The sequence below is a fragment of the Lepidochelys kempii genome, chromosome 17 (assembly GCF_965140265.1).
Source record: "Lepidochelys kempii isolate rLepKem1 chromosome 17, rLepKem1.hap2, whole genome shotgun sequence".
In the NCBI taxonomy this organism is placed as follows: domain Eukaryota; kingdom Metazoa; phylum Chordata; order Testudines; family Cheloniidae; genus Lepidochelys; species Lepidochelys kempii.
Genome location: NC_133272.1, coordinates 27,074,027 through 27,091,865, shown reverse-complemented (window position 1 = coordinate 27,091,865; position 17,839 = coordinate 27,074,027).

The following is a 17,839-nucleotide window of genomic DNA, read 5'->3' as shown; positions in this document are numbered from 1 at the left end:
TGGTAGTATCTGTATGTGTAGAGGCTTGGAGGGGCTTTGTGCTGGGAGAGAAGCTGAGCCCTGATTAGGGGGCGGGGCTTCACTGACTAGGGGTCCTATAAAGCTAGCTGCCAGTCAGGCAGCGGCACAGGAGCTAGCAAACAGAGCTGTAAACAGGGGAGTTTGAGTGGGATTTCTGTTGGAGGAGATGGTATTTGTGTGTGTTTGGTTTTTTATTGGTAGTATCTGTATGTGTAGAGGCTTGGAGAGGCTTTGTGCTGGGAGAGAAGCTGAGCCCTGATTAGGGGGCGGGGCTTCACTGACTAGGGGTCCTATAAAGGTAGCAGCCAGTCAGGCAGCGGAACAGACAGCTGCAGTGGCACAGGAGCTAGCAAACAGAGCTGTGAACAGGGGCATTTGAGTGGGAGTTCTGTTGGAGGAGAAGGTATTTGTGTGTGTTTTTGTATTGGTATTATCTGTATGTGTAGAGGCTTGGAGGGGCTAGGTGCTTTGAGAGAAGCTGAGCCCTGATTAGGGGCGGGGCTTCAGTGACTAGGGGTCCTATAAAGGTAGCAGCCAGTCAGGCAGCGGCACAGGAGCTAGCAAACAGAGCTGTGAACAGGGGAGTTTGAGTGGGAGTTCTGTTGGAGGAGAAGGTATTTGTGTGTGTTTTTGAATTCGTAGTATCTGTATGTGTAGAGGCTTGGAGGGGCTAGGTGCTGCGAGAGAAGCTGAGCCCTGATTAGGGGCCGGGGCTTCAATGACTAGGTGTCCTATAAAGGGAGCAGCCAGTCAGGCAGCGGCACAGACAGCTGCAGCGGCACAGGAGCTAGCAAACAGAGCTGTAAGCAGGGGAGTTTGAGTGGGAGTTCTTTTGGAGGAGAAGGTATTTGTGTGTGTTTTTGTATTGGTATTATCTGTAGGTGTAGAGGCTTGGAGGGGCTTTGTGATGGGAGAGAAGCTGGGCCCTGATTAGGGGGCGGGGCTTCACTGATTAGGGGTCCTAGAAAGGGAGCAGCCAATCAGGCAGCGGCACAGGAGCTAGCAAACAGAGCTGTAAGCAGGGGAGTTTGAGTGGGAGTTCTGTTGGAGGAGAAGGTATTTGTGTGTTTTTTTGTATTGGTAGTATCTGTATATGTAGAGGCTTGGAGGGGCTTTGTGCTGGGAGAGAAGCTGAACCCTGATTAGGGGGCGGGGCTTCACTGACTAGGGGTCCTATAAAGGTAGCAGCCAGTCAGGCAGCGGAACAGACAGCTGCAGCGGCACAGGAGCTAGCAAACAGAGCTGTAAACAGGGGAGTTTGAGTGGGAGTTCTGTTGGAGGAGAAGGTATTTGTGTCTGTTTTTGTATTGGTAGTACATGTATGTGTAGAGGCTTGGAGGGGCTTTGTGCTGGGAGAGAAGCTGAGCCCTGATTAGGGGGCGGGGCTTCACTGACTAGGGGTCCTATAAAGGTAGCAGCCAGTCAGGCAGCGGCACAGGAGCTAGCAAACAGAGCTGTGGACAGGGGAGTTTGAGTGGGAGTTCTGTTGGAGGAGAAGGTATTTGTGTGTGTTTTTGTATTCGTATTATCTGTATGTGTAGAGGCTTGGAGGGGCTTTGTGATGGGAGAGAAGCTGGGCCCTGATTAGGGGGCGGGGCTTCACTGATTAGGGGTCCTATAAAGGGAGCAGCCAGTCAGGCAGCGGCACAGACAGCTGCAGTGGCACAGGAGCTAGCAAACAGAGCTGTAAAGAGGGGAGTTTGAGTGGGAGTTCTGTTGGAGGAGAAGGTATTTGTGTGTGTTTGGTTTTGTATTGGTAGTATCTGTATGTGTAGAGGCTTGAAGGGGCTTTGTGCTGGGAGAGAAGCTGAGCCCTGATTAGGGGGCGGGGCTTCACTGACTAGGGGTCCTATAAAGGTAGCAGCCAGTCAGGCAGCGGCACAGGAGCTAGCAAACAGACCTGTAAACAGGGGAGTTTGAGTGGGAGTTCTGTTGGAGGAGAACGTATTTGTGTGTGTTTTTGTATTGGTATTATCTGTATGTGTAGAGGCTTGGAGGGCCTTTGTGCTGGGAGAGAAGCTGAGCCCTTCTTAGGGGGCGGGGCTTCACTGACTAGGGGTCCTATAAAGGTAGCAGCCAGTCAGGCAGCGGCACAGGAGCTAGCAAACAGAGCTGTGAACAGGGGAGTTTGAGTGGGAGTTCTGTTGGAGGAGAAGGTATTTGTGTGTGTTTTTGTATTGGTAGTATCTGTATGTGTAGAGGCTTGGAGGGGCTAGGTGCTGCGAGAGAAGCTGAGCCCTGATTAGGGGGCGGGGCTTCACTGACGAGGGGTCCTATAAAGGTAGCAGCCAGTCAGGCAGCGGCACAGGAGCTAGCAAACAGAGCTGTAAACAGGGGAGTTTGAGTGGGAGTTCTGTTGGAGGAGAAGGTATTTGTGTATTTTTTTGTATTGGTAGTATCTGTATATGTAGAGGCTTGGAGGGGCTTTGTGCTGGGAGAGAAGCTGAGCCCTGATCAGGGGGCGGGGCTTCACTGACGAGGGGTCCTATAAAGGTAGGAGCCAGTCAGGCAGCGGCACAGGAGCTAGCAAACAGAGCTGTAAGCAGGGGAGTTTGAGTGGGAGTTCTGTTGGAGGAGAACGTATTTGTGTGTGTTTTTGTATTGGTATTATCTGTATGTGTAGAGGCTTGGAGGGGCTTTGTGCTGGGAGAGAAGCTGGGCCCTGATTAGGGGGCGGGGCTTCACTGACTAGGTGTCCTATAAAGGGAGCAGCCAGTCAGGCAACGGCACAGACAGCTGCAGCGGCACAGGAGCTAGCAAACAGAGCTGTAAACAGGGGAGTTTGAGTGGGAGTTCTGTTGGAGGAGAAGGTATTTGTGTATTTTTTTGTATTGGTAGTATCTGTATATGTAGAGGCTTGGAGGGGCTTTGTGCTGGGAGAGAAGCTGAGCCCTGATCAGGGGGCGGGGCTTCACTGATTAGGGGTCCTATAAAGGTAGGAGCCAGTCAGGCAGCGGCACAGGAGCTAGCAAACAGAGCTGTAAGCAGGGGAGTTTGAGTGGGAGTTCTGTTGGAGGAGAACGTATTTGTGTGTGTTTTTGTATTGGTATTATCTGTATGTGTAGAGGCTTGGAGGGGCTAGGTGCTGCGAGAGAAGCTGAGCCCTGATTAGGGGGCGGGGCTTCACTGACTAGGGGTCCTATAAAGGTAGCAGCCAGTCAGGCAGCGGCACAGGAGCTAGCAAACAGAGCTGTAAACAGGGGAGTTTGAGTGGGAGTTCTGTTGGAGGAGAAGGTATTTGTGTGTGTTTTTGTATTCGTATTATCTGTATGTGTAGAGGCTTGGAGGGGCTTTGTGATGGGAGAGAAGCTGGGCCCTGATTAGGGGGCGGGGCTTCACTGATTAGCGGTCCTATAAAGGTAGCAGCCAGTCAGGCAGCGGCACAGACAGCTGCAGTGGCACAGCAGCTAGCAAACAGAGCTGTAAAGAGGGGAGTTTGAGTGGGAGTTCTGTTGGAGGAGAAGGTATTTGTGTGTGTTTGGTTTTGTATTGGTAGTATCTGTATGTGTAGAGGCTTGGAGGGGCTCTGTGCTGGGAGAGAAGCTGAGCCCTGATTAGGGGGCGGGGCTTCACTGACTAGGGGTCCTATAAAGGTACCAGCCAGTCAGGCAGCGGCACAGGAGCTAGCAAACAGAGCTGTAAACAGGGGAGTTTGAGTGGGAGTTCTGTTGGAGGAGAAGGTATTTGTGTGTGTTTTTGTATTGGTATTATCTGTATGTGTAGAGGCTTGGAGGGGCTTTGTGCTGGGAGAGAAGCTGGGCCCTGATTAGGGGGCGGGGCTTCACTGACTAGGTGTCCTATAAAGGGAGCAGCCAGTCAGGCAGCGGCACAGACAGCTGCAGCGGCACAGGAGCTAGCAAACTGAGCTGTAAACAGGGGGGTTTGAGTGGGAGTTCTGTTGGAGGAGAAGGTATTTGTGTGTGTTTTTGTATTGGTAGTATCTGTATATGTAGAGGCTTGGAGGGGCTTTGTGCTGGGAGAGAAGCTGAGCCCTGATCAGGGGGCGGGGCTTCAGTGACTAGGGGTCCTATAAAGGTAGCAGCCAGTCAGGCAGCGGCACAGGAGCTAGCAAACAGAGCTGTGAACAGGGGAGTTTGAGTGGGAGTTCTGTTGGAGGAGAAGGTATTTGTGTGTGTTTTTGTATTGGTAGTATCTGTATGTGTAGAGGCTTGGGGGGCTAGGTGCTGCGAGAGAAGCTGAGCCCTGATTAGGGGGCGGGGCTTCACTGACTAGGGGTCCTATAAAGGTAGCAGCCAGTCAGGCAGTGGCACAGGAGCCAGCAAACAGACCTGTAAACAGGGGAGTTTGAGTGGGAGTTCTGTTGGAGGAGAACGTATTTGTGTGTGCTTTTGTATTGGTATTATCTGTATGTGTAGAGGCTTGGAGGGGCTTTGTGCTGGGAGAGAAGCTGGGCCCTGATTAGGGGGCGGGGCTTCACTGATTAGGGGTCCTAGAAAGGGAGCAGCCAGTCAGGCAGCGGCACAGACAGCTGCAGTGGCACAGGAGCTAGCAAACAGAGCTGTAAAGAGGGGAGTTTGAGTGGGAGTTCTGTTGGAGGAGAAGGTATTTGTGTGTGTTTTTGTATTGGTAGTATCTGTATGTGTAGAGGCTTGGAGGGGCTAGGTGCTGCGAGAGAAGCTGAGCCCTGATTAGGGGGCGGGGCTTCACTGACTAGGGGTCCTATAAAGGTAGGAGCCAGTCAGGCAGCGGCGCAGGAGCTAGCAAACAGAGCTGTAAGCAGGGGAGTTTGAGTGGGAGTTCTTTTGGAGGAGAAGGTATTTGTGTGTTTTTTTGTATTGGTAGTATCTGTATGTGTAGAGGCTTGGAGGGGCTTTGTGCTGGGAGAGAAGCTGAGCCCTGATTAGGGGGCGGGGCTTCACTGACTAGGGGTCCTATAAAGCTAGCTGCCAGTCAGGCAGCGGCACAGGAGCTAGCAAACAGAGCTGTAAACAGGGGAGTTTGAGTGGGATTTCTGTTGGAGGAGATGGTATTTGTGTGTGTTTGGTTTTTTATTGGTAGTATCTGTATGTGTAGAGGCTTGGAGAGGCTTTGTGCTGGGAGAGAAGCTGAGCCCTGATTAGGGGGCGGGGCTTCACTGACTAGGGGTCCTATAAAGGTAGCAGCCAGTCAGGCAGCGGAACAGACAGCTGCAGTGGCACAGGAGCTAGCAAACAGAGCTGTGAACAGGGGCATTTGAGTGGGAGTTCTGTTGGAGGAGAAGGTATTTGTGTGTGTTTTTGTATTGGTATTATCTGTATGTGTAGAGGCTTGGAGGGGCTAGGTGCTTTGAGAGAAGCTGAGCCCTGATTAGGGGCGGGGCTTCAGTGACTAGGGGTCCTATAAAGGTAGCAGCCAGTCAGGCAGCGGCACAGGAGCTAGCAAACAGAGCTGTGAACAGGGGAGTTTGAGTGGGAGTTCTGTTGGAGGAGAAGGTATTTGTGTGTGTTTTTGAATTCGTAGTATCTGTATGTGTAGAGGCTTGGAGGGGCTAGGTGCTGCGAGAGAAGCTGAGCCCTGATTAGGGGCCGGGGCTTCAATGACTAGGTGTCCTATAAAGGGAGCAGCCAGTCAGGCAGCGGCACAGACAGCTGCAGCGGCACAGGAGCTAGCAAACAGAGCTGTAAGCAGGGGAGTTTGAGTGGGAGTTATTTTGGAGGAGAAGGTATTTGTGTGTGTTTTTGTATTGGTATTATCTGTAGGTGTAGAGGCTTGGAGGGGCTTTGTGATGGGAGAGAAGCTGGGCCCTGATTAGGGGGCGGGGCTTCACTGATTAGGGGTCCTAGAAAGGGAGCAGCCAATCAGGCAGCGGCACAGGAGCTAGCAAACAGAGCTGTAAGCAGGGGAGTTTGAGTGGGAGTTCTGTTGGAGGAGAAGGTATTTGTGTGTTTTTTTGTATTGGTAGTATCTGTATATGTAGAGGCTTGGAGGGGCTTTGTGCTGGGAGAGAAGCTGAACCCTGATTAGGGGGCGGGGCTTCACTGACTAGGGGTCCTATAAAGGTAGCAGCCAGTCAGGCAGCGGAACAGACAGCTGCAGCGGCACAGGAGCTAGCAAACAGAGCTGTAAAGAGGGGAGTTTGAGTGGGAGTTCTGTTGGAGGAGAAGGTATTTGTGTGTGTTTTTGTATTGGTAGTACCTGTATGTGTAGAGGTTTGAAGGGGCTTTGTGCTGGGAGAGAAGCTGAGCCCTGATTAGGGGGCGGGGCTTCACTGACTAGGGGTCCTATAAAGCTAGCAGCCAGTCAGGCAGCGGCACAGGAGCTAGCAAACAGAGCTGTAAACAGGGGAGTTTGAGTGGGAGTTCTGTTGGAGGAGAACGTATTTGTGTGTGTTTTTGTATTGGTATTATCTGTATGTGTAGAGGCTTGGAGGGGCTAGGTGCTGCGAGAGAAGCTGAGCCCTGATTAGGGGGCGGGGCTTCACTGACTAGGGGTCCTATAAAGGTAGGAGCCAGTCAGGAAGCGGCACAGGAGCTAGCAAACAGAGCTGTAAGCAGGGGAGTTTGAGTGGGAGTTCTTTTGGAGGAGAAGGTATTTGTGTGTTTTTTTGTATTGGTAGTATCTGTATGTGTAGAGGCTTGGAGGGGCTTTGTGCTGGGAGAGAAGCTGAGCCCTGATTAGGGGGCGGGGCTTCACTGACTAGGGGTCCTATAAAGCTAGCTGCCAGTCAGGCAGCGGCACAGGAGCTAGCAAACAGAGCTGTAAACAGGGGAGTTTGAGTGGGAGTTCTGTTGGAGGAGAACGTATTTGTGTGTGTTTTTGTATTGGTAGTATCTGTATGTGTAGAGGCTTGGAGGGGCTAGGTGCTGCGAGAGAAGCTGAGCCCTGATTAGGGGGCGGGGCTTCACTGACTAGGGGTCCTATAAAGGTAGGAGCCAGTCAGGCAGCGGCGCAGGAGCTAGCAAACAGAGCTGTAAGCAGGGGAGTTTGAGTGGGAGTTCTTTTGGAGGAGAAGGTATTTGTGTGTTTTTTTGTATTGGTAGTATCTGTATGTGTAGAGGCTTGGAGGGGCTTTGTGCTGGGAGAGAAGCTGAGCCCTGATTAGGGGGCGGGGCTTCACTGACTAGGGGTCCTATAAAGCTAGCTGCCAGTCAGGCAGCGGCACAGGAGCTAGCAAACAGAGCTGTAAACAGGGGAGTTTGAGTGGGATTTCTGTTGGAGGAGATGGTATTTGTGTGTGTTTGGTTTTTTATTGGTAGTATCTGTATGTGTAGAGGCTTGGAGAGGCTTTGTGCTGGGAGAGAAGCTGAGCCCTGATTAGGGGGCGGGGCTTCACTGACTAGGGGTCCTATAAAGGTAGCAGCCAGTCAGGCAGCGGAACAGACAGCTGCAGTGGCACAGGAGCTAGCAAACAGAGCTGTGAACAGGGGCATTTGAGTGGGAGTTCTGTTGGAGGAGAAGGTATTTGTGTGTGTTTTTGTATTGGTATTATCTGTATGTGTAGAGGCTTGGAGGGGCTAGGTGCTTTGAGAGAAGCTGAGCCCTGATTAGGGGCGGGGCTTCAGTGACTAGGGGTCCTATAAAGGTAGCAGCCAGTCAGGCAGCGGCACAGGAGCTAGCAAACAGAGCTGTGAACAGGGGAGTTTGAGTGGGAGTTCTGTTGGAGGAGAAGGTATTTGTGTGTGTTTTTGAATTCGTAGTATCTGTATGTGTAGAGGCTTGGAGGGGCTAGGTGCTGCGAGAGAAGCTGAGCCCTGATTAGGGGCCGGGGCTTCAATGACTAGGTGTCCTATAAAGGGAGCAGCCAGTCAGGCAGCGGCACAGACAGCTGCAGCGGCACAGGAGCTAGCAAACAGAGCTGTAAGCAGGGGAGTTTGAGTGGGAGTTCTTTTGGAGGAGAAGGTATTTGTGTGTGTTTTTGTATTGGTATTATCTGTAGGTGTAGAGGCTTGGAGGGGCTTTGTGATGGGAGAGAAGCTGGGCCCTGATTAGGGGGCGGGGCTTCACTGATTAGGGGTCCTAGAAAGGGAGCAGCCAATCAGGCAGCGGCACAGGAGCTAGCAAACAGAGCTGTAAGCAGGGGAGTTTGAGTGGGAGTTCTGTTGGAGGAGAAGGTATTTGTGTGTTTTTTTGTATTGGTAGTATCTGTATATGTAGAGGCTTGGAGGGGCTTTGTGCTGGGAGAGAAGCTGAACCCTGATTAGGGGGCGGGGCTTCACTGACTAGGGGTCCTATAAAGGTAGCAGCCAGTCAGGCAGCGGAACAGACAGCTGCAGCGGCACAGGAGCTAGCAAACAGAGCTGTAAAGAGGGGAGTTTGAGTGGGAGTTCTGTTGGAGGAGAAGGTATTTGTGTGTGTTTTTGTATTGGTAGTACCTGTATGTGTAGAGGTTTGAAGGGGCTTTGTGCTGGGAGAGAAGCTGAGCCCTGATTAGGGGGCGGGGCTTCACTGACTAGGGGTCCTATAAAGCTAGCAGCCAGTCAGGCAGCGGCACAGGAGCTAGCAAACAGAGCTGTAAAGAGGGGAGTTTGAGTGGGAGTTCTGTTGGAGGAGAACGTATTTGTGTGTGTTTTTGTATTGGTATTATCTGTATGTGTAGAGGCTTGGAGGGGCTAGGTGCTGCGAGAGAAGCTGAGCCCTGATTAGGGGGCGGGGCTTCACTGACTAGGGGTCCTATAAAGGTAGGAGCCAGTCAGGAAGCGGCACAGGAGCTAGCAAACAGAGCTGTAAGCAGGGGAGTTTGAGTGGGAGTTCTTTTGGAGGAGAAGGTATTTGTGTGTTTTTTTGTATTGGTAGTATCTGTATGTGTAGAGGCTTGGAGGGGCTTTGTGCTGGGAGAGAAGCTGAGCCCTGATTAGGGGGCGGGGCTTCACTGACTAGGGGTCCTATAAAGCTAGCTGCCAGTCAGGCAGCGGCACAGGAGCTAGCAAACAGAGCTGTAAACAGGGGAGTTTGAGTGGGAGTTCTGTTGGAGGAGAACGTATTTGTGTGTGTTTGGTTTTGTATTGGTATTATCTGTATGTGTAGAGGCTTGGAGGGGCTAGGTGCTGTGAGAGAAGCTGAGCCCTGATTATTGGCGGGGCTTCACTGAGTAGGGGTCCTATAAAGGTAGGAGCCAGTCAGGCAGCGGCACAGGAGCTAGCAAACAGAGCTGTAAGCAGGGGAGTTTGAGTGGGAGTTCTTTTGGAGGAGAAGGTATTTGTGTGTTTTTTTGTATTGGTAGTATCTGTATGTGTAGAGGCTTGGAGGGGCTTTGTGCTGGGAGAGAAGCTGGGCCCTGATTAGGGGGCGGGGCTTCACTGACTAGGTGTCCTATAAAGGGAGCAGCCAGTCAGGCAGTGGCACAGACAGCTGCAGCGGCACAGGAGCTAGCAAACAGAGTTGTAAACAGGGGAGTTTGAGTGCGAGTTCTGTTGGAGGAGAAGGTATTTGTGTGTGTTTTTGTATTGGTAGTATCTGTATGTGTAGAGGCTTGGAGGGGCTAGGTGCTGCGAGAGAAGCTGAGCCCTGATTAGGGGGCGGGGCTTCACTGACTAGGGGTCCTATAACGGTAGCAGCCAGTCAGGCAGCGGCACAGGAGCTAGCAAACAGAGCTGTAAACAGGGGAGTTTGAGTGGGAGTTCTGTTGGAGGAGAAGGTATTTGTGTATTTTTTTGTATTGGTAGTATCTGTATATGTAGAGGCTTGGAGGGGCTTTGTGCTGGGAGAGAACCTGAGCCCTGATCAGGGGGCGGGGCTTCACTGACTAGGGGTCCTATAAAGGTAGGAGCCAGTCAGACAGTGGCACAGGAGCTAGCAAACAGAGCTGTAAGCAGGGGAGTTTGAGTGGGAGTTCTGTTGGAGGAGAAGGTATTTATGTGTGTTTGGTTTTTTATTGGTAGTATCTGTATGTGAAGGGGTTTGGCGGGGCTTTGTGCTTGGAGAGAAGCTGAACCCTGATTAGGGGGAGGGGCTTCACTGACTAGGGGTCCTATAAAGGTAGCAGCCAGTCAGGCAGCGGAACAGACAGCTGCAGCGGCACAGGAGCTAGCAAACAGACCTGTAAAGAGGGGAGTTTGAGTGGGAGTTCTGTTGGAGGAGAAGGTATTTGTGTGTGTTTCGTTTTGTATTGGTAGTATCTGTATGTGTAGAGGCTTGAAGGGGCTTTGTGCTGGGAGAGAAGCTGAGCCCTGATTAGGGGGCGGGGCTTCACTGACTAGGGGTCCTATAAAGGTAGCAGCCAGTCAGGCAGCGGCACAGGAGCTAGCAAACAGACCTGTAAACAGGGGAGTTTGAGTGGGAGTTCTGTTGGAGGAGAACGTATTTGTGTGTGTTTTTGTATTGGTATTATCTGTATGTGTAGAGGCTTGGAGGGCCTTTGTGCTGGGAGAGAAGCTGAGCCCTTCTTAGGGGGCGGGGCTTCACTGACTAGGGGTCCTATAAAGGTAGCAGCCAGTCAGGCAGCGGCACAGGAGCTAGCAAACAGAGCTGTGAACAGGGGAGTTTGAGTGGGAGTTCTGTTGGAGGAGAAGGTATTTGTGTGTGTTTTTGTATTGGTAGTATCTGTATGCGTAGAGGCTTGGAGGGGCTAGGTGCTGCGAGAGAAGCTGAGCCCTGATTAGGGGGCGGGGCTTCACTGACGAGGGGTCCTATAAAGGTAGCAGCCAGTCAGGCAGCGGCACAGGAGCTAGCAAACAGAGCTGTGAACAGGGGAGTTTGAGTGGGAGTTCTGTTGGAGGAGAAGGTATTTGTGTGTGTTTTTGTATTGGTATTATCTGTATGTGTAGAGGCTTGGAGGGGCTTTGTGCTGGGAGAGAAGCTGGGCCCTGATTAGGGGGCGGGGCTTCACTGACTAGGTGTCCTATAAAGGGAGCAGCCAGTCAGGCAGCGGCACAGACAGCTGCAGTGGCACAGGAGCTAGCAAACAGAGCTGTAAAGAGGGGAGTTTGAGTGGGAGTTCTGTTGGAGGAGAAGGTATTTTTTTTTTTTTTTGTATTGGTAGTATCTGTATATGTAGAGGCTTGGAGGGGCTTTGTGCTGGGAGAGAAGCTGAGCCCTGATCAGGGGGCGGGGCTTCACTGACTAGGGGTCCTATAAAGGTAGGAGCCAGTCAGACAGCGGCACAGGAGCTAGCAAACAGAGCTGTAAGCAGGGGAGTTTGAGTGGGAGTTCTGTTGGAGGAGAAGGTATTTGTGTGTTTTTTTGTATTGGTAGTATCTGTATATGTAGAGGCTTGGAGGGGCTTTGTGCTGGGAGAGAAGCTGAACCCTGATTAGGGGGCGGGGCTTCACTGACTAGGGGTCCTATAAAGGTAGCAGCCAGTCAGGCAGCGGAACAGACAGCTGCAGCGGCACAGGAGCTAGCAAACAGAGCTCTCAACAGGGGAGTTTGAGTGGGAGTTCTGTTGGAGGAGAAGGTATTTGTGTGTGTTTTTGTATTGGTAGTATCTGTATGTGTAGAGGCTTGGAGGGGCTAGGTGCTGCGAGAGAAGCTGAGCCCTGATTAGGGGGCGGGGCTTCACTGACTAGGGGTCCTATAAAGCTAGCTGCCAGTCAGGCAGCGGCACAGGAGCTAGCAAACAGAGCTGTAAACAGGGGAGTTTGAGTGGGAGTTCTGTTGGAGGAGAACGTATTTGTGTGTGTTTGGTTTTGTATTGGTAGTATCTGTATGTGTAGAGGCTTGGAGAGGCTTTGTGCTGGGAGAGAAGCTGAACCCTGATTAGGGGGCGGGGCTTCACTGACTAGGGGTCCTATAAAGGTAGCAGCCAGTCAGGCAGCGGAACAGACAGCTGCAGTGGCACAGGAGCTAGCAAACAGAGCTGTGAACAGGGGCGTTTGAGTGGGAGTTCTGTTGGAGGAGAAGGTATTTGTGTGTGTTTTTGTATTGGTATTATCTGTATGTGTAGAGGCTTGGAGGGGCTAGGTGCTGTGAGAGAAGCTGAGCCCTTCTTAGGGGGCGGGGCTTCACTGACTAGGGGTCCTATAAAGGTAGGAGCCAGTCAGGCAGCGGCACAGGAGCTAGCAAACAGAGCTGTAAACAGGGGAGTTTGAGTGCGAGTTCTGTTGGAGGAGAAGGTATTTGTGTGTGTTTTTGTATTGGTATTATCTGTATGTGTAGAGGCTTGGAGGGGCTAGGTGCTGCGAGAGAAGCTGAGCCCTGATTAGGGGGCGGGGCTTCACTGACTAGGGGTCCTATAAAGGTAGCAGCCAGTCAGGCAGCGGCACAGGAGCTAGCAAACAGAGCTGTAAACAGGGGAGTTTGAGTGGGAGTTCTGTTGGAGGAGAAGGTATTTGTGTGTGTTTTTGTATTCGTATTATCTGTATGTGTAGAGGCTTGGAGGGGCTTTGTGATGGGAGAGAAGCTGGGCCCTGATTAGGGGGCGGGGCTTCACTGATTAGCGGTCCTATAAAGGTAGCAGCCAGTCAGGCAGCGGCACAGACAGCTGCAGTGGCACAGCAGCTAGCAAACAGAGCTGTAAAGAGGGGAGTTTGAGTGGGAGTTCTGTTGGAGGAGAAGGTATTTGTGTGTGTTTGGTTTTGTATTGGTAGTATCTGTATGTGTAGAGGCTTGGAGGGGCTCTGTGCTGGGAGAGAAGCTGAGCCCTGATTAGGGGGCGGGGCTTCACTGACTAGGGGTCCTATAAAGGTACCAGCCAGTCAGGCAGCGGCACAGGAGCTAGCAAACAGAGCTGTAAACAGGGGAGTTTGAGTGGGAGTTCTGTTGGAGGAGAAGGTATTTGTGTGTGTTTTTGTATTGGTATTATCTGTATGTGTAGAGGCTTGGAGGGGCTAGGTGCTGCGAGAGAAGCTGAGCCCTGATTAGGGGGCGGGGCTTCACTGACTAGGGGTCCTATAAAGGTAGCAGCCAGTCAGGCAGCGGCACAGGAGCTAGCAAACAGAGCTGTAAACAGGGGAGTTTGAGTGGGAGTTCTGTTGGAGGAGAAGGTATTTGTGTGTGTTTTTGTATTCGTATTATCTGTATGTGTAGAGGCTTGGAGGGGCTTTGTGATGGGAGAGAAGCTGGGCCCTGATTAGGGGGCGGGGCTTCACTGATTAGCGGTCCTATAAAGGTAGCAGCCAGTCAGGCAGCGGCACAGACAGCTGCAGTGGCACAGCAGCTAGCAAACAGAGCTGTAAAGAGGGGAGTTTGAGTGGGAGTTCTGTTGGAGGAGAAGGTATTTGTGTGTGTTTGGTTTTGTATTGGTAGTATCTGTATGTGTAGAGGCTTGGAGGGGCTCTGTGCTGGGAGAGAAGCTGAGCCCTGATTAGGGGGCGGGGCTTCACTGACTAGGGGTCCTATAAAGGTACCAGCCAGTCAGGCAGCGGCACAGGAGCTAGCAAACAGAGCTGTAAACAGGGGAGTTTGAGTGGGAGTTCTGTTGGAGGAGAAGGTATTTGTGTGTGTTTTTGTATTGGTATTATCTGTATGTGTAGAGGCTTGGAGGGGCTTTGTGCTGGGAGAGAAGCTGGGCCCTGATTAGGGGGCGGGGCTTCACTGACTAGGTGTCCTATAAAGGGAGCAGCCAGTCAGGCAGCGGCACAGACAGCTGCAGCGGCACAGGAGCTAGCAAACTGAGCTGTAAACAGGGGGGTTTGAGTGGGAGTTCTTTTGGAGGAGAAGGTATTTGTGTGTGTTTTTGTATTGGTATTATCTGTATGTGTTGAGGCTTGGAGGGGCTTTGTGATGGGAGAGAAGCTGGGCCCTGATTAGGGGGCGGGGCTTCACTGATTAGGGGTCCTATAAAGGGAGCAGCCAGTCAGGCAGCGGCACAGACAGCTGCAGTGGCACAGGAGCTAGCAAACAGAGCTGTAAAGAGGGGAGTTTGAGTGGGAGTTCTGTTGGAGGAGAAGGTATTTGTGTGTTTTTTTGTATTGGTAGTATCTGTATATGTAGAGGCTTGGAGGGGCTTTGTGCTGGGAGAGAAGCTGAGCCCTGATCAGGGGGCGGGGCTTCAGTGACTAGGGGTCCTATAAAGGTAGCAGCCAGTCAGGCAGCGGCACAGGAGCTAGCAAACAGAGCTGTGAACAGGGGAGTTTGAGTGGGAGTTCTGTTGGAGGAGAAGGTATTTGTGTGTGTTTTTGTATTGGTAGTATCTGTATGTGTAGAGGCTTGGGGGGCTAGGTGCTGCGAGAGAAGCTGAGCCCTGATTAGGGGGCGGGGCTTCACTGACTAGGGGTCCTATAAAGGTAGCAGCCAGTCAGGCAGTGGCACAGGAGCCAGCAAACAGACCTGTAAACAGGGGAGTTTGAGTGGGAGTTCTGTTGGAGGAGAACGTATTTGTGTGTGCTTTTGTATTGGTATTATCTGTATGTGTAGAGGCTTGGAGGGGCTTTGTGCTGGGAGAGAAGCTGGGCCCTGATTAGGGGGCGGGGCTTCACTGATTAGGGGTCCTAGAAAGGGAGCAGCCAGTCAGGCAGCGGCACAGACAGCTGCAGTGGCACAGGAGCTAGCAAACAGAGCTGTAAAGAGGGGAGTTTGAGTGGGAGTTCTGTAGGAGGAGAAGGTATTTGTGTGTGTTTTTGTATTGGTATTATCTGTATGTGTAGAGGCTTGGAGTGGCTAGGTGCTGCGAGAGAAGCTGAGCCCTGATTAGGGGGCGGGGCTTCACTGACTAGGGGTCCTATAAAGGTAGCAGCCAGTCAGGCAGCGGCACAGGAGCTAGCAAACAGAGCTGTGAACAGGGGAGTTTGAGTGGGAGTTCTGTTGGAGGAGAAGGTATTTGTGTGTGTTTTTGTATTGGTAGTATCTGTATGTGTAGAGGCTTGGAGGGGCTAGGTGCTGCGAGAGAAGCTGAGCCCTGATTAGGGGGCGGGGCTTCACTGACTAGGGGTCCTATAAAGGTAGGAGCCAGTCAGGCAGCGGCACAGGAGCTAGCAAACAGAGCTGTAAACAGGGGAGTTTGAGTGGGATTTCTGTTGGAGGAGATGGTATTTGTGTGTGTTTGGTTTTTTATTGGTAGTATCTGTATGTGTAGAGGCTTGGAGAGGCTTTGTGCTGGGAGAGAAGCTGAGCCCTGATTAGGGGGCGGGGCTTCACTGACTAGGGGTCCTATAAAGGTAGCAGCCAGTCAGGCAGCGGAACAGACAGCTGCAGTGGCACAGGAGCTAGCAAACAGAGCTGTGAACAGGGGCATTTGAGTGGGAGTTCTGTTGGAGGAGAAGGTATTTGTGTGTGTTTTTGTATTGGTATTATCTGTATGTGTAGAGGCTTGGAGGGGCTAGGTGCTTTGAGAGAAGCTGAGCCCTGATTAGGGGCGGGGCTTCAGTGACTAGGGGTCCTATAAAGGTAGCAGCCAGTCAGGCAGCGGCACAGGAGCTAGCAAACAGAGCTGTGAACAGGGGAGTTTGAGTGGGAGTTCTGTTGGAGGAGAAGGTATTTGTGTGTGTTTTTGAATTCGTAGTATCTGTATGTGTAGAGGCTTGGAGGGGCTAGGTGCTGCGAGAGAAGCTGAGCCCTGATTAGGGGCCGGGGCTTCAATGACTAGGTGTCCTATAAAGGGAGCAGCCAGTCAGGCAGCGGCACAGACAGCTGCAGCGGCACAGGAGCTAGCAAACAGAGCTGTAAGCAGGGGAGTTTGAGTGGGAGTTCTTTTGGAGGAGAAGGTATTTGTGTGTGTTTTTGTATTGGTATTATCTGTAGGTGTAGAGGCTTGGAGGGGCTTTGTGATGGGAGAGAAGCTGGGCCCTGATTAGGGGGCGGGGCTTCACTGATTAGGGGTCCTAGAAAGGGAGCAGCCAATCAGGCAGCGGCACAGGAGCTAGCAAACAGAGCTGTAAGCAGGGGAGTTTGAGTGGGAGTTCTGTTGGAGGAGAAGGTATTTGTGTGTTTTTTTGTATTGGTAGTATCTGTATATGTAGAGGCTTGGAGGGGCTTTGTGCTGGGAGAGAAGCTGAACCCTGATTAGGGGGCGGGGCTTCACTGACTAGGGGTCCTATAAAGGTAGCAGCCAGTCAGGCAGCGGAACAGACAGCTGCAGCGGCACAGGAGCTAGCAAACAGAGCTGTAAAGAGGGGAGTTTGAGTGGGAGTTCTGTTGGAGGAGAAGGTATTTGTGTGTGTTTTTGTATTGGTAGTACCTGTATGTGTAGAGGTTTGAAGGGGCTTTGTGCTGGGAGAGAAGCTGAGCCCTGATTAGGGGGCGGGGCTTCACTGACTAGGGGTCCTATAAAGCTAGCAGCCAGTCAGGCAGCGGCACAGGAGCTAGCAAACAGAGCTGTAAACAGGGGAGTTTGAGTGGGAGTTCTGTTGGAGGAGAACGTATTTGTGTGTGTTTTTGTATTGGTATTATCTGTATGTGTAGAGGCTTGGAGGGGCTAGGTGCTGCGAGAGAAGCTGAGCCCTGATTAGGGGGCGGGGCTTCACTGACTAGGGGTCCTATAAAGGTAGGAGCCAGTCAGGAAGCGGCACAGGAGCTAGCAAACAGAGCTGTAAGCAGGGGAGTTTGAGTGGGAGTTCTTTTGGAGGAGAAGGTATTTGTGTGTTTTTTTGTATTGGTAGTATCTGTATGTGTAGAGGCTTGGAGGGGCTTTGTGCTGGGAGAGAAGCTGAGCCCTGATTAGGGGGCGGGGCTTCACTGACTAGGGGTCCTATAAAGCTAGCTGCCAGTCAGGCAGCGGCACAGGAGCTAGCAAACAGAGCTGTAAACAGGGGAGTTTGAGTGGGAGTTCTGTTGGAGGAGAACGTATTTGTGTGTGTTTGGTTTTGTATTGGTATTATCTGTATGTGTAGAGGCTTGGAGGGGCTAGGTGCTGTGAGAGAAGCTGAGCCCTGATTATTGGCGGGGCTTCACTGACTAGGGGTCCTATAAAGGTAGCAGCCAGTCAGGCAGCGGCACAGACAGCTGCAGCGGCACAGGAGCTAGCAAACAGAGCTGTAAACGGGGGAGTTTGAGTGGGAGTTCTGTTGGAGGAGAACGTATTTGTGTGTGTTTTTGTATTGGTATTATCTGTATGTGTAGAGGCTTGGAGGGGCTAGGTGCTGCGAGAGAAGCTGAGCCCTGATTAGGGGGCGGGGCTTCACTGACTAGGGGTCCTATAAAGGTAGGAGCCAGTCAGGAAGCGGCACAGGAGCTAGCAAACAGAGCTGTAAGCAGGGGAGTTTGAGTGGGAGTTCTTTTGGAGGAGAAGGTATTTGTGTGTTTTTTTGTATTGGTAGTATCTGTATGTGTAGAGGCTTGGAGGGGCTTTGTGCTGGGAGAGAAGCTGAGCCCTGATTAGGGGGCGGGGCTTCACTGACTAGGGGTCCTATAAAGCTAGCTGCCAGTCAGGCAGCGGCACAGGAGCTAGCAAACAGAGCTGTAAACAGGGGAGTTTGAGTGGGAGTTCTGTTGGAGGAGAACGTATTTGTGTGTGTTTGGTTTTGTATTGGTATTATCTGTATGTGTAGAGGCTTGGAGGGGCTAGGTGCTGTGAGAGAAGCTGAGCCCTGATTATTGGCGGGGCTTCACTGACTAGGGGTCCTATAAAGGTAGCAGCCAGTCAGGCAGCGGCACAGACAGCTGCAGCGGCACAGGAGCTAGCAAACAGAGCTGTAAACAGGGGAGTTTGAGTGGGAGTTCTGTTGGAGGAGAAGGTATTTGTGTATTTTTTTGTATTGGTAGTATCTGTATATGTAGAGGCTTGGAGGGGCTTTGTGCTGGGAGAGAAGCTGAGCCCTGATCAGGGGGCGGGGCTTCACTGATTAGGGGTCCTATAAAGGTAGGAGCCAGTCAGGCAGCGGCACAGGAGCTAGCAAACAGAGCTGTAAGCAGGGGAGTTTGAGTGGGAGTTCTTTTGGAGGAGAAGGTATTTGTGTGTTTTTTTGTATTGGTAGTATCTGTATGTGTAGAGGCTTGGAGGGGCTTTGTGCTGGGAGAGAAGCTGGGCCCTGATTAGGGGGCGGGGCTTCACTGACTAGGTGTCCTA